General features: G+C 47.9%; 2 protein-coding genes across 2 annotated transcripts in view; both read left to right on the plus strand.

Moving 5' to 3' along the window:
* Nucleotides 1-15,545, plus strand: part of LOC309550683 (uncharacterized protein) — a 3,164,715-nt gene that overhangs the window by 1,414,603 nt on the left and 1,734,567 nt on the right. The window lies entirely within an intron of this gene.
* The window catches only part of LOC309550696 (uncharacterized protein), a 151,549-nt gene that overhangs the window by 132,951 nt on the left and 3,053 nt on the right, over nt 1-15,545 (plus strand). Inside the window, exon 2 of the mRNA XM_082251030.1 lies at nt 13,649-13,743. The gene's annotated coding sequence lies outside the window, so the exon portion shown is untranslated. The remainder of the gene's footprint in view (nt 1-13,648; nt 13,744-15,545) is intronic.

Here is a 15,545-nt window from a genome sequence, read left to right on the forward strand (position 1 = left end):
GATTCTAGCGGAGGTGGCGGCCACCGGCTGCGGAGGTGGAGCGGAAGCAGAAGCAGGCGGCTGCTGCGGAGCGGGAAGAAGCTGTTGCAGCATGGCTGTCAACTGTGCCAGTTGTTGTCCTTGTTGGGCAATCTGCTGGGACTGCAGGGCAACCACGGTAGTGAGGTCAGCGAGACTAGGCAGCGGCACATCAGCGGGATCCATGGCCGGATCTACTGTCAGGGTCCGGACTGGCGGCAGGTGACGGCACTGGAGGTGGATCCTCTGTGTCAGTGAGGGATTGGCGTGGACCGTACCAGGGCACCGGTTCTAAGTTACTACCGGTTTTCACCAGAGCCCGCCGCAAGGCGGGATGGACTTGCTGCGGCGGTAGCAACCAGGTCGTATCCTCTGGTAACGGCTCAACCTCAAAGACAGCTGATTCAGGCGTGGTACAGAAGGACAAGGCAAAGGCAAGGTCAGACGGAGCAAAAGGTCAAGGCAGGCGGCAAGGTTCGTAGTCAGGGGCAACAGCAGAAGGTCAGATACACAGGCAGGGAACGATACACCAAAAGCTTTCTCAAGGTACCAAAGGCAACAAGATCCGGCAAGGACAGGAAGGGGAAGTGGGTTTTTATAGCTTTTGGAGTGATTGGACCAGGCACCAATTAGTGGTGCACTGGCCCTTTAAATTTCAGACCAGCGGCGCGCGCGCGCCCTAGAGAGCGGGGCCGCGCGCGCCGGGAGGAAACCGAATGGGAGGTGAGTGGAGACCGCGGGCGGGAACGTCCCGCCGCGCGGACCGACTGAGTGAGGAGTGCGGGGGAGCGGTGCTCACGGTCGGAGAAGGTGACCGGAGCGCTGCTACCCGCAGCATGCCTAGAGTGCTCCGGGGACGCTGCAGGACCCGGAGCGCTCGGCATGACAGCCACCTCCACAAGCAGGTTGCCCAATCTCGCCTCCCTCTCCCTTTTAAGGCGCACTCCATGTCTGATGAGGACCCCTCTGATCACAGATTTGTGGGCCTCCCAAATTACACCAGGGTCACTGTCTGGGGTGGAGTTTATCTGAAAGTAAGTCTGTAGTTGTTGGGTAACATCAGCCAACATTTCAGGGTCCTGAAGGAGGCTCTCATTTAGCCGCCAGTCTGAGGCCCTGCTCGTGCCGCTGAGGTTGACTGTCAGGGTCACCGGAGCGTGGTCCCACCACGTTATAGAACCCAATTCTACCTCCACGACAGACTGAAGGAGGCGGTGGGGAATAAGAAACAGGTCGATGCGGGAGTACACCTGGTACGGGGTAGAGAAATACGTGTAGTCCCGCTCACCTGCATGCAGTATGCGCCACGCATCCACCATTTGGAGGTCATGCAACAGGGTTTGGACCTGGCGACGCGTGCCTCGGGGGACCGACGAGAAGCCCGTAGAGGTATCCAAAGATGGGTCTAGCGGGATATTGCAATCTCAACCCAAGAGGAGTTTGCCCTCCGCAAAGTCTAGTAGAGAGGTCAACGACTTTCGGAGGAAGGCCTCCTGATGGACATTCGGGGCATAGGCCGTGGCTAGGGTGACCTTAACCTCTCCCAGGAGACCCTTTAGAAACAGAAATCTGCCCCGCGGATCCTCCCTGCGGTCTAGAAGGGTCCAGGGAAGCCGACTCTAGATCAGTATAGATACCCCTCTAGATTTGGATTCAGAGTTGGCAGCATGATACACGCACGGGGATCCATGAGGAATGAAAGGTGTGGGAGTGCTTGAGGTACAGAAAAGAAGGGTGGAGGAGGAGGAGAGGGACCAAGTGCAGAAGAAAAGAGGGGGGGGGGAGCAGGTAGGGGACAGTAATTGGAGGCAAGAGGGGGGTACAGCCCCCTGGACCCCAGAGGGGTGTGAGAAAGAGGAAGGGGGAACAGAGGGGGAGAGATTAGGTATTAGAGAAGAACAGTAAGGGGAGAAGAGGGGGGAGGGGGGCAAGAAGAGTAGGGGGCAGGGGAAATTAGGTCAAGGGTAGGCAAGTGGGGAGTGCTCTAAGGGAACCAAAACTAAGACACCCCGAGATTCTCCCTCTAAGAGGGGTAGAACCTTGTGTAGGGTGTAGGCCTAATGGGGGATAAGGCCCGAAGATGTAAACGACACAGGGAGAGAAGAGCATACTGACCAGAGCTCCCCCCGTCCAAAAAAAGAAGAAAAAAACAGGTAAAATGAAAATGACTGCCAAGAACGTAGTGCAGATAATATAACCTGTATAAGTGAGCACCTACAGCCGGAGCCGCCATCCTCCTAGAATTCCCAGGAAAGGGTGAGGATGGAGGCTGCTTCCATATCATAGGGTTCCAATCATAAGGAACTGTGCCCTCTGAGCCTCTGAAAAGGGGGTATACCCATGCAGGAAGGTCACGGCATGCCCCCGCACCTTAAGGGGGCGGGAACCTCCTTCATAACGAGCTCAGGGGCACAGGACTGCTGACTGAGTGGTATACATAAATCAACAGTGAAAGCAATACCAATACACAATCCTCTGCAAGGCGGACTTCCCCCCCCTCACCCCGACAGTTCCAAGGACCACAGCCGTGGCCCGATGTAGTCACAGCCTGTCTCACACCCCCCCCCCCAGCCATCTCTCCCCCCCCCCTCCAGTACAGCCCATAGGCCGGTATGAGGACCGGGAGGAAAGAGGGCAAGCACAGATCCAGTAAGTGGCCCAGGCATCCCCCCTCCAGCTCCCCTCACCGCAGAATCTAAGCAATACAAGGCAATTACACATTCCCAATTATTCCTTTCCTCACCCCCCCCCCCCACCCATCCAACCGCACACAGCAGCATACATTCTCACTGACGAGGAGCCAGATGAGTAAAATTAAAGAAAAAAGAAAACATGTTTAACAAGAGAACACTACACCAGAGCCTAATCCGTACTGCAAAAAGGCACCTGAGAAGTAGAGGACACAGAGAAACCCCCCCCCCCAGTACAACCTCATCAGGGGGTGCTGCTTAATGGCGGCAGGGCAGGACTTGAAGGCCGCCAGGGTCTCTCGATGGGTCCAGAGGAAGGCGGACATGGTTGCTGTTCAGCGGCATTGCGCCCGTAGGGAATGGCAAGTGGAGGAGAAGGGGAGTCCGCTCTGCCCCAACCTCAGTGGCGTCCATACGGAACGGGCACCCAGGAGAGAAAGCGGGCGCGGCACCTGGATATCAGTCACAGTAGTCCGGTGAGCAAAAGGTAGGGGCAGGCCGAAAGTCTTGTGACCGCGGGAGGTGCAGGACAATACCACAATCCGATGCAGCACATTAGACCGCAATGTCAGGGGTGGGGGGTGCAGAAGATCATGCAGGGATTAAGTTCTCACCTCAGGGTCAGGCTTAGGGGCACTGTTGAAGGACCCATCAATCTTCTCTCACCGCCGTCGCCGGTTCAGGCAGCAGTCGGCGGCGGCCTCTAGGAGTGCGAGGCGGGAGGCGCCTTTCCCGGCCGGGGGTGGATGGTTGCCTGCGTCCGGGGCCCGGGAGGTGCTACAGCCAGTTGGGGACATCAATCAGTGCCATATCCAGGAAGGTCTAGAGGGCCGGGAGGTCATCCAGGTGGCGTACTGTAAACGAGGAGGACCCTTTATGGACTGTCAAGGAAATAGGGAAACCCCACCGTTACGTGCAGCCCAACTGTCGGATCCGCTCCAGTAAGGGTCTCAGCAGAGCGCTGCGTTGAAGAGTGGCCCGTGAGAGATCAGGTAGTATTTGGATTCTGGCCCCAGCAAAGTCCACCTCGCCGGCCTCCCAGGCTAGCCTAATGATAGTGTCTTTATGTGCATACCGATGAAGCCTGCAGATTACATCGCGTGGCCGTTCCGCATCGGAGGACCGGGGCCCCAGTGCTCTATGCACCCGGTCGAACTCCAGGGAGGCAGGTGGGATGTCCGGGGCCAGGCGGCTCGGACCGTGTGCTGCAACGACTCCTGGTCCGTGGCCTCCGGGATCGCACAGGGGTTTTTTAACTACCACCCAGAATGGCCTTTCAAATTTAATAATGAAGTGGAACAGGAAATCAGGGCAGTATTTTGCAGGGAGGAACAACACGCTCCCAGGCGCCTGAGTGAATTCAATTATTCAGAAAGCATAGCAATCTGAAACACCTCAAAAGAAAGTGGAATGCTATCTCACTAGAGGCATTTTAGAAGCTAAGATGATACCACGGGGCCTATGGGAGCGTATTGTTCCTGCAGATCATCTTCATAATGAATGATTTCTTAAAATCTGGACAGAGGAATGGGTCAAACATGGATTACATATTATTGAACTTCTTGTAGAGGAGGAAAGTATACAACTGCAGGATTTAGAGATACAAATACAGCAGAGTTTTAAAATGTTGAGGAATTTGAGAAATGTAATGATAGGTTGAAAAAAGAAGTCGAGGAGTTTTAAAAAAGAACATAAAACTGGTAAACAGAAGAAATTCAAGCGAGATATGATGGATTTTGAGAGTGAAAAAAATTTTGATCTGGAAGGAAGAAGAGGTAGAAGTAGATCACGTGGCAGGTTTTAGGAAATACAGTAAATATAACAGAAATCTAAATCGAGATGGAAATAAATCTGTGTCTTTTTTAGATCCAACTGTGGATGAAAAGGACAAAGAGGGACAAAGAAAAGAAAAAGACGAAGGAAAAACAACAAAAGGGTCAGGAACAGAAGCAGTCCAGGATAGAGTCCTCTTCTTCCTAGGACAGTGATGGCGAACCTTGGCACCCCAGATGTTTTGGAACTACATTTCGCAGGATGCTCATGCACTATGCAGTGTAGTTGAGCATCATAGGAAATGTAGTTCCAAAACATCTGGGGTGCCAAGGTTCGCCATCACTGTCCTAGGGGAACAGAGTAATCACAAGGAACCAGAGAAAAGAGACCTAAATGTTAATAATTTACCTGAAAATAACTTTAATCAGGACCATCTATCCTTGCTGAGCCAGAGTCTTGGCTTTTCACTGTGTAATAGAGGGAGTAATTTTGATATATATAAGGACATCTGTCTGTTTCTGAGACGTATTAATTTTAAACCTATGTGCTTTAGTAGGAAATTAGACAGTGACACGGCGACTAAGCCAAACCCGACTCTAGCGGACCTTGGTTATAGTGAGTTTATTGAATACATGGGGGGCAACACCTGGATAGATTCTGATCTCCTTGACCCACCACCAATATCTGGCTTGGCAAACAAATCTGAATTTTTCCCTAACTTTGGAAACAATAGATACCTCCAAATGTTTCAGGAGGCAGTCACGACGGATCTCCATTCCATCAATTGGGAACAAATTCATCCCATTGTAGATAACTTAACGCAAGGTGAACGGAAGGCTTTAACCTCCCTGGCGGTATTTCCGAGTGTGGCTCGGGGTTAACTTTTAGTACCAAAAGCGGTAACCCCCGAGCCACACTCGGGATTACCCCAGAATGTTACTCACCTTCCCTGCGATCCCCCGCCATCCTCCCCGGCATCCTCACACTCTCTCCCCACTCTGTGCACAGCCGATTGCCGGCACATGCCTTCCAGTTCCCTTTCCTGGGAGCGTTGCGACGCAGGGGGGTGGAACCAGTGGCAAATTCAAAAGTGTAAATACACAAATGAGATGATACAAAGCTGTGATCCTAACGGATTACACTGTATCATGCCATTTCACCACAGGATTGCACCTGGTGACTTTTCCAGTGCCCTGCCTGTGCTTTTTCAGTGGTTTGTGCCTGGAATATCTTTAACGACCATTTTTGCGCAAAAAGAACGCTTTTTGGACGCCATGATCATTCTCAATTTTCCGAGGGCAAAGAACTGGAAAAGCACAGGCAGGGCACTGGAAAAGTCACCAGGTGAAACCCTTAGGTAAAATGGCATGATACAAAAAGTTGTGATCCTAATGGATTACACTGTATCATGTCATTTAGTGTATTTACATTTTTTAAATTGCAACGCTCGCAGGGAAGGGAACCAGAAGACAGGTGCCAGCACACAGCGGGAGGACGGCGGGTGATCGCAGGGGAAGGTGAGTTTTAAAATAATCAGACTGCCAGGGAGGTTAATGGAATTAAAAGTGATAATAAGGGAGGTAATGTGGCGCTCTGCCAGGAAAAATATTATTTAGAAGAAGTCTATAGACTACTGAACAACCCCAGCTGCTATGAAAAATGGCCTAAAAATCCATTAGTAAGGGAAATTAACTATCTTATCTGTAGAGCACAGGAGGTGGGACTCCTCACATGGAAGGAATCTGAGTACCTAAGATAGGGGATTATAATATCCCTACATTTTATGTTACACCAAAGATACATAAAATTAAATATTATTTTCCCTTTATACCACATGAGGTGGGGGTAACTGCGGTCCCAGAATGGCTGGATACTCGGCACCCTCTTGCAGGTGTGCACAATGAGTTCCTTATTGAACTATTGGAGTTGGTATTGAACAACAACTTTCTTTTTTTTCAATAAGAGGTTTTAGCGATTAAAGAGAGGAGTAGCCATGGGAGCCGCATGTGCCATCCTCATATACATGCCTACATCTGGGCTGGTGGGAGAAAGAGGATGTATATACCCAACCAGCATTTGCAGAGCATGTAGCACTGTGGGTTCCCTTTATTGATGATGTGCTGGTGGTATAGAGGGGTCCGTTGGACCAATTTGTGAAGTTTATTTCAGATTTGAATGAGAACAGAAATATCTACCTTGCTTAGCAGGTTGATAAATACCAGATTGTATTTCTGGATCTGTTGATCTTTAAAAAGGATACAAGAATTGTAACTAAAACCTTCAGAAAACCCTTGCAGGTAATACTCTCCATCATGTCACCAGCCATCATCCATGGTCACAGATAAGAGGCATCCCCACAGGACAATTCCTTAGAATTTGCAGGAATTGTACAAACATCAACTACTACTATAGAGAAAGTGGAGAATTAAGACCAAAACTCGGCGATACCCAAACTCAATCAATAGGGAAGGTATGTCCAAGGCTCTGAACAAAAAGAGAGACGTAATCCTAGAACCGGGGTATTCAGCTAGCCCACAGGAGTCAAAACAAGAATATTTAGGGGTGGCTACAACTTATGGAACCCATTGTAACCGACTGAGAACAGTATTAGGGAAACACTGGCACATCCTACTTTTAGATAATAGGGACGAGCCCCGTCCTCCCGGTCTTGCCGCACAAACTATTCTTTGGTACACTTGATGCATGTACCAGCCTGGACAAGTATATAGTGGGAGCTGATCACCATCACTACATCATATGACATTGTAATGAGGATCAACTCTCCAGAATATATCTCCATAAGAGTCAAGCATTAGACACAATACAGCACAGAGGAAAACCACTTGACCGGACCGAGGATCGTGAGTAGTACTGCCCTAATAGACCCAAGGCGGTTGTGTGAATGGTAAAGTATGCTCAGAGGGTTAGGGTTACTCAATTCTTGGGACCACACCAGTGCTACAGGCCGGACCACACACACATTTATGAGATTCTATTACTATATTGTCCATTCATCAAGGACTGGATGCTTCTGCTTATATTTTCTCTTTGGTCCATACTGCTCTGATTGCTAAAAGCTGTGATCCCGATGGTGGACTGATATATGATTGTGTGTTTAATCTTGTGCACTTACCTGTCTAATCAGCACTTGTTTTGGAAACATATTACCATCTACAACGATATAGGATTTTTGTGACTGTACATCGGTAACGGGCTGTACAGCATCATGCTGTTTTTTCTACTCATCACGGTCTACAGGACTTGATTTTTTTTCTCAATTTTTTTATTCCAAATGTGTTTTTTGCTTGAGCTCCTCACTGGTTCAGTCTCATTCTGTATTCATCTGGACTCAGTCCCTACCCTGTAGAATTATAGCACCTCATTCATCCATTGCAGTTTTAAGGTGGGGTGCTGGCTTCTCCGGGTACTGAAAGGTTTATAGTAGTTATCTCCCATGTGGAGTTATTTGTGCAGGCCCCTTTTGCAGGAAGGAGGGGGCTTTTAGGGGAGATCATCACCAGCTCCCACGAGAGAACTTTCTTAAGGGTGGGTTGTCATGTAGGGTGACTTTGAGCGAGTTAGGGGTGTGTTTATTAAGTGGAGTAGGTGTGGGGGAGGGTTTTTTTTGTGGGATTTTTGGATTCTGATGCTGTCAATTGTTACATTTGCCTAAATTGGCTAATTAAATAATCTTTTAGAGGTAATCATAGGGTGTGTTCATCTTTTCTTTTTTCTTGTTTTTACTTTTTACGATGGCCACCCAATTGTCATTTGTCAAAGTGCGATAGCGATTAAAGCTGAAAATTCGCCTGGTCAGGAAGGGGGTAAACGTGCCCAGTAAGCAAGTGGTTAAATGGTGTAACTTTTTTTTTTTGTACTGTAAATATCACTTTTGTTGTAGCACACACACAATGTAAAAAAAAAATTTATAGAGCCCCCCCCCCCAACATACAGTACATACCAGACCCTTTGTGATTCATATGCATTTTAAGGGGGATCCTAACAAGAAAAAAAAAATGTGTGAGGTCCCTCAGGAAATCCATACCATGAGCCATAGGAGGCAGCTATGAATGATATCATTCCGCCAGCAGAGACTGTGAATCTGCCTGCACTCTGAAAAGAAGAAAAAGTCCCTCCATGCTATAGCCGTTCGGGCTCCTATGGATAAACAGATGGGGCTCAGCGAAAATAACTCCCGCTGACTGTCTATGACAGAGGGGGATTTTCGGGATTCTGCCCGGTACATGTTCAGACTGGAACATTGGTCTGTTTTCTGTGAATGTCCTGGGCAATTCAGAACTGTTGGCAAGTATGCATTGGTGACGAATAGGAGAAGTATCCCCTTATATCAGTGGTCAGTGTAGTAGTCCTTTACATTGGTGATCAATGGGAGAAGGACCCCCTAATATCAGTGGTCAGTGTAGTGTTCCTTTACATTGGTGACAAATGGGAGAAGGACCCCCCTATATAAGAGGTCAATGTAGTGGTCTCCTACATTGTTGACCAATGGAGAAAGGAGCCTTTTTTATAAGTGGTCACTGTAGTGGTCCTTTACATTGGTGATCAATGGGAGAAGGACTGCCTAATATCAGTGGTCAGTGTAGTGGTCCCTTACATTGGCGACCAATGGGAAAAGGATCCCCTTATATCAGTGGTCTCTTACATGGTAGTTTTTACTGAGACAGAACTTGTTCACTGCTCAAGGAACCCCTAGAAACCTTTGGAGGAACCCTTGCTGAGAAAGGCTGGACTAGGCAGTAATATACACTTCTCAAAAAAATTAAAGGAATACTTTTTGATCAGAGTATAGCTTCATGTCAATAAAACTCCTAGGATATTGATATGGTTATAATATCAATATAAGTAGCAAAGGGGGTTGTTAATCAGTTTCAGCTGCTTTGGTGTTAATGAAATGAACAGGTGCACTAGATGGGCAACAATTAAATGACCTCCAAAACAGGAATGGTTTTACAGGTGGAGGCCACTGACATTTTCTTCCTACTCCTCTTTTCTGACTGTTATTCACTAGTTTTGCATTTGGCTAGAGTCAGTGTCACTACTGGTAGCATGAGGGGCGATACCTGGAACCTATAGAGGTTGCACAGGCAGTCCAACTCCTCCAGGAGACCGGTAGTTACTCTAGGAGAGCTGGACAGGGCCATAGAAGGTCCTTAACCCATCAGCAGGACCGGTCTCTGCTCCTTTGTGCAAGGAGGAACAGGATGAGCACTGCCAGAGCCCTACAAAAGGACCTCCAGCAGGACACTGGTGTGAATGTCTCTGACCAAACAATCAGAAACAGACTTCATGAGGGTGGCCTGATGTCCTCTAGTGGGCCCTGTGCTCACTGCCTGGCACCATAGAGCTCGATTGGCATTTACCATTGAACACCAGAATTGGCAGCTCCACCACTGGTGCCCTGTGCTTTTCACAGATGAGAGCAGGTTCACCCTGAGCACATGTGACAGACGTGAAAGGGTTTGGAGAATCCGCGGAAAACGTTATGCTGCCTGTAACATCGTGCAGCATGGTGGTTGGTCAGCAATGGTCTGGGGAGGCATATCCAGTGAGGGGCGCACAGACCTCAACATGCTAGACAATGTCACCTGACTGCCATTAGGTATTGGGATAAATTCCTTGGACTCATTGTCAGACCATACGCTGGCACAGTGGGTTCTGGGTTCCTCCTGGTGCACAACAATGCCCAGCCTCATGTGGCAAGAGTATGCAGCCAGTTCCTGGAGGATGAAGAAATTAATACCTTTGAATGGCCCCCCCGTTCTCGTCTGACTTAAATCCAATAGAACACCTCTGGAACATAATATTTTTGTCTATCCGAAGCCACCAGGTTGCACCTCAGTCTCTTCAGGAGCTCAGTGATGCCCTGGTCCAGATCTGGGAGGAAATACCCCAGGACACCATCCGTCGTCTCATTAGGAGCATGCCTCAACATTCTCAGGCATGCATACAAGCATGTGGGGGGCCGTACATACTAGTAAGTACCATTTTGAGTTGCTGCAATTAAATTTATGCAAAATGTGGAGTGGAGATGACCTATCTAAAAGGATATACAGTACATATACACACAGCACAAGGCCGCTTCTCAGGGCTGCAGTTCCTCTAAGCTCCACAAGGAGGTGATCTCACTTATTTCGAGAGAAGAAGTCTCTATGGAAGACAGGAAGTGATGTCAGGAGAGGTACAGACAGGAAGTTCCGGGTGAAAGGTGAGTTGGGAGGAAGTAGAGAGAAGACATTGTTGGAAGTGACAGTAGAGGAGGTAATAAGATCTTATTTTCTATTTACACCCAGTAACCCCCCCCCCCCCTCATGTTTTTCCTCCATAGTCACTGTGACGTCTTTTATCTCCAGCAGATGATGATACACATATATATATATATATATAGTGTGTGGAAACCTAGATTAACCCCTTTAGTGGTAGAACATTTCCCCACTTACGGGGCCAAAACATTCTCTTCATTTTTGAGTGAAATGATAGAACCTACAGTTACTTGCGTGTGTGTGTATATATATATATATATATATATATATATATTTCTTATTTACACGAACGGTGTCACCATTGTCTTCCTCGTTTTTTTTATGTCATTTCTTCCCATCTATTTTGTAGATCTCACTGTTTATAATTTCAGTTATAAGTCTTATTCACACAGACTCACCCATCCACCCATGGGAAGAGGGCCGTCTTCACAGGTGTTCCGTACAGGGAGCCGGTTGGAATCAATGACAGGCAGCTGGTTACGTGGATTGCTACACACCTCGTAGCATGTACATCCATACGGTTCCGATGCAAGGATCAGGACACAGTTTGTCACATCTGTAATACACGTGGAGATCTTCGCAATTAGCCGCCTGTCTTTGATTTCAACCTGTAGGGAGCACCTAGACATCATAAGTGAAGAAGGCCCCTTAGTACAGGTGTAGAGATTGGTAAACATACACTGCCCGACCAAAAAGAAAAGTCGCCACCTGGAATTAACTAAGCAACTAAACTAAGCATGAAGTAACTCTATTGGATAGTTACTGGATGTGCCCAAAGAATGAGGTCAGCTGACTATCTGAATATACTGAATGACCAGGTTATTCCATCAATGGATTTTTTCTTCCCTGATGGCACGGTAATATTCCAAGATGACATCAAGCTCAAATTGTGAAAGAGTGGTTCAGGGAGCATGAGACATCATTGTCACACATGGATTGGCCACCACAGAGTCCAGACACTAACATCAGCTCTGATGGGCACTATGATCTAAAGTGGGGCTCTGATGGGGACTATGATGTGAAGTGGGGCTCTGATGGGGACTGTGATGTAAAGTGGGGCTCTGATGGGGACTATGATGAAAAATGGGGCTCTGGTGGGGACTATGATGAAAAATGGGGCTCTGATGGGGACTATGATGAAAAGCGGGCTCTGATGGGGATTGTGATGAAAAGTGGGGCTCTGATGGGACTATGATGTGAAATGGGGCTCTGATGGGCACTATGATCTAAAGTGGGGCTCTGATGGGGACTATGATCTAAAGTGGGGCTCTGATGGGGACTATGATGTGAAGTGGGGCTCTGATGGGGACTGTAATGTAAAGTGGGGCTCTGATGGGGACTGTGATGTAAAGTGGGGCTCTGATGGGGACTGTGATGTAAAGTGGGGCTCTGATGGGGACTATGATGTAAAGTGGGGCTCTGATGGGGACTGTGATGTAAAGTGGGGCTCTGATGGGGACTGTGATGTAAAGTGGGGCTCTGATGGGGACTGTGATGTAAAGTGGGGCTCTGATGGGGACTGTGATGTAAAGTGGGGCTCTGATGGGGACTGTGATGTAAAGGAAGGCTGTGATGGGGACTGTGATGTACAGAAAGGCTCTGATGGGGACTATGATGTAAAGGAAGGCTCTGATGGGGACTATGATGTAAAGGAAGGCTCTGATGGGGACTATGATGTAAAGGAAGGCTCTGATGGGGACTATGATGTACAAGAAGACTCTGATAGGGACTATGATGTCCCTATCTATGTCCTTCCAAAGGATGGCTATGATGGGGACTATGATGTAAAGGAAAGATCTGATGGGGACTATGATGTACTAGAAGACTCTGATGGGGACCATGATGTACAGGAAGGCTCTGATGGGGACTATGATGTAAAGGAAGGCTCTGATGGGGACTTTAAAGTAAAGGGAGGCTCTGATGGGGACTATAATTTACAGGAAGGCTCTGATGGGGACTGTGATGTCAAGGAAGGCTCTGATGGGGGACTATGATGTAAAGGAAGGCTGTGATGGGGACTGTGATGTACAGCAAGGCTGTGATGGGGACTGTGATGTACAGCAAGGCTCTGATGGGGACTGTGATGTAAAGGAAGGCTCTGATGGGGACTATGATGTACAGGAAGGCTCTGATGGGGACTATGATGTAAAGGAAGGCTCTGCAACTAACAACTGCATGTTTTATACGCCAGTTTTCTGCATGTATGGTGTGAAGGAATCCTAATAGTCTATATGACAATAAGGGTTTAGAACTGTTAGCACAGATAGGACTATAGGGGGTTCATCTTTATTATCACTTGACTATAGACCCCCCTATTAATGCACACAGGAAGATTATTGGCATTTTCCATGTGCCATGTACATCCTGTATGTGCATCTGACTTTTTATCTTAAGGCAAAAATCCATGGGTATACACGGACAGAAGTAGGCATTGATATTTACAATAGCACTGATGTATACAGTCCTTCACTTTCATGGGTGTCTGTATGCGGCCCCTGCGGCTCTTTAGACAGCAGAAAACAACTGCACTTAACCATGGGAAATGCTTATAATGTTCATTTGTGTTTACATGTGGCAAGGGCTGCCACTCCTACGAAAAACGAACCACACTAACATGCCGCAATCTCCTACATTGCACACGGTTGAACGACGGTCCCATAGATCTGCGTTCGTCATCTTCAGAGGCTTTAACGACCTCCAAAAGCAACTTGGTGTATAACTTTGGCTATTGAACTCTCCTCACGATTTTTGTTTTTAATCGTCTTTGCAGTGTTTTACATTCAGTTATTACCTCTTTTTAACTTTTTTTTGTTATTGTTTACTTTCCTGAGAATTAAGACTTTCTGGAATTTCTTAGTGTATTATTATAGTTCTTTATTCCAACAGGAGTTTCTGGCACAGTGATTGCATAGGCCGGTCTGTAAATTTCTAAGCAGGAGGGGGGAGAGAGAAGCCACATATGATGCAGACTTCTGTGCAAGGTATGTGTTTATCAATGAATAATTGTGTACCCCCCCCCCCCCACTTTCATTATTGTGCCATCCCACCAACCCTGTGAACTACTTTCCTTCATAATCTCCTGCTGGCCTTTATTGTTCTCCCTCAGGCCCCGTGGCTACTGTTGTTCTCCCTCAACTGCCTGCAGGCCAATATTGTTCTCCCACAACTTCCACTGCCCTCTATTTGTTCTCTGCCAACCCTCTCCCCCTTCCCCAGCCACCATTACTAGTCTAACCCCACAGATCCCTATCGTTCTCCCCCAAACTTCACTGCCCACTATTGTTCTCCTCCAACCCTTCCGTCCATTATTGTTCTCCTCCAACCCTTCCGCCCATTATTGTTCTCCTCCAACCCTTCCGCCCATTGTTGTTCTCCTCCAACCCTTCCGCCCATTGTTGTTCTCCCCAACCCCACTGGCCACTTTTGTGCTCCCCTAATCCCCAACCCTCCCGCTCACCACTATTGTTCTCCCTCAACCCCCACTGGCCACTATTGTTCTCCCTCAACTCCCTCACCCCACCCTGTGCAAGTCACTTTTGTACTCCATCCATCACTATTGATATCCACTAACCCTCCCTGGCCAATATTGGTCTCCTCCAACCCCCACTGGCCACTATTGTTTTCCCTGATCCCATGGCCTCGATTGTTCCCACTAAAATCTCCCACTTTCCATAATATATATATATATATATATATATATATATATATAATATACACACATATACTGTATTGCCAAAAGTATTGGGACCCCCGCCTTTGCACCCACATGAACTTTAATGGCATCCCAGTCTTAGTCCATAGGGTTCAATATTGAGTTGGCCCACCCTTTTCAGCTATAACAACTTCAACTCTTCTGGGAAGGCTGTCCACAAGGTTTAGGAGTGTGTCTATGGGAATGCTTGACCATTCTTCCAGAAGCACATTTGTAAGGTCTGACACTGATGTTAAACGAGAAGGCCTGGCTTGCATTCTCCACCCTAATTCATCCCAAAGGTGTTCTATCAGGTTGAGATGAGGACTCTGTGCAGGCCAGTCAAGTTCCTCCACCCCAAACTCGCTCCTCCATGTCTTTATGGACCTTGCTTTGTGCACTGGTGCGCAGTCATGTTGGAACAGGAAGGGGCCGTCCCCAAAATGTTTCCACAAAGTCGGGAGCATGAAATTGTCCAAAATATCTTGGTATGCTGATGCTTTAAGAGTTCCCTTCACTGGAACTGAGGGCCAAGCCCAACCCCTGAAAAGCAACCCCACACCATAATCCCCACTCGACCAAACTTTACACTTGGCACAATGCAGTCAGGCAAGTACCATTCTTCTGGCAACCATCAAAACACAGACACGTCCATCGAAATTGCCAGACAGAAGCGGGATTCGTCACTTCAGAGCACACGTCTCCACTGCTCTTGAGTCCAGTGGCGGCGTGCTTTACACCACTGCATCCGATGGTCTGCATTGCACTTGGTGATGTAAGGCTTGGATGCAGCTGCTCGGCCATGGAAGCCCATTCAATGAAGCTCTCTACGCACTGTTGTTGTGCTAATCTGAAGGTCACATGAAGTTTGGAGGTCTGCAGACAGTTGGTGACTTCTGGCAACTGTGAGCTTCAGTATGCGCTGACCCCGCTCTATCATTTTACATGGCCTACCACTTCGTGGCTAAGCTGCTATTACTTCCAGTTGATCGTGGAATATTTAGTAGCAAGGAAATTTCACAGATGGACTTATTGCACAGGTGGCAACCTATCACATTACCACGCCTGAAATCACTGAGCTTCTGAGAGCGA

This window comes from Pelophylax lessonae, assembly GCF_965119305.1.
Source record: "Pelophylax lessonae genome assembly, chromosome: 3".
Taxonomy (NCBI): domain Eukaryota; kingdom Metazoa; phylum Chordata; class Amphibia; order Anura; family Ranidae; genus Pelophylax; species Pelophylax lessonae.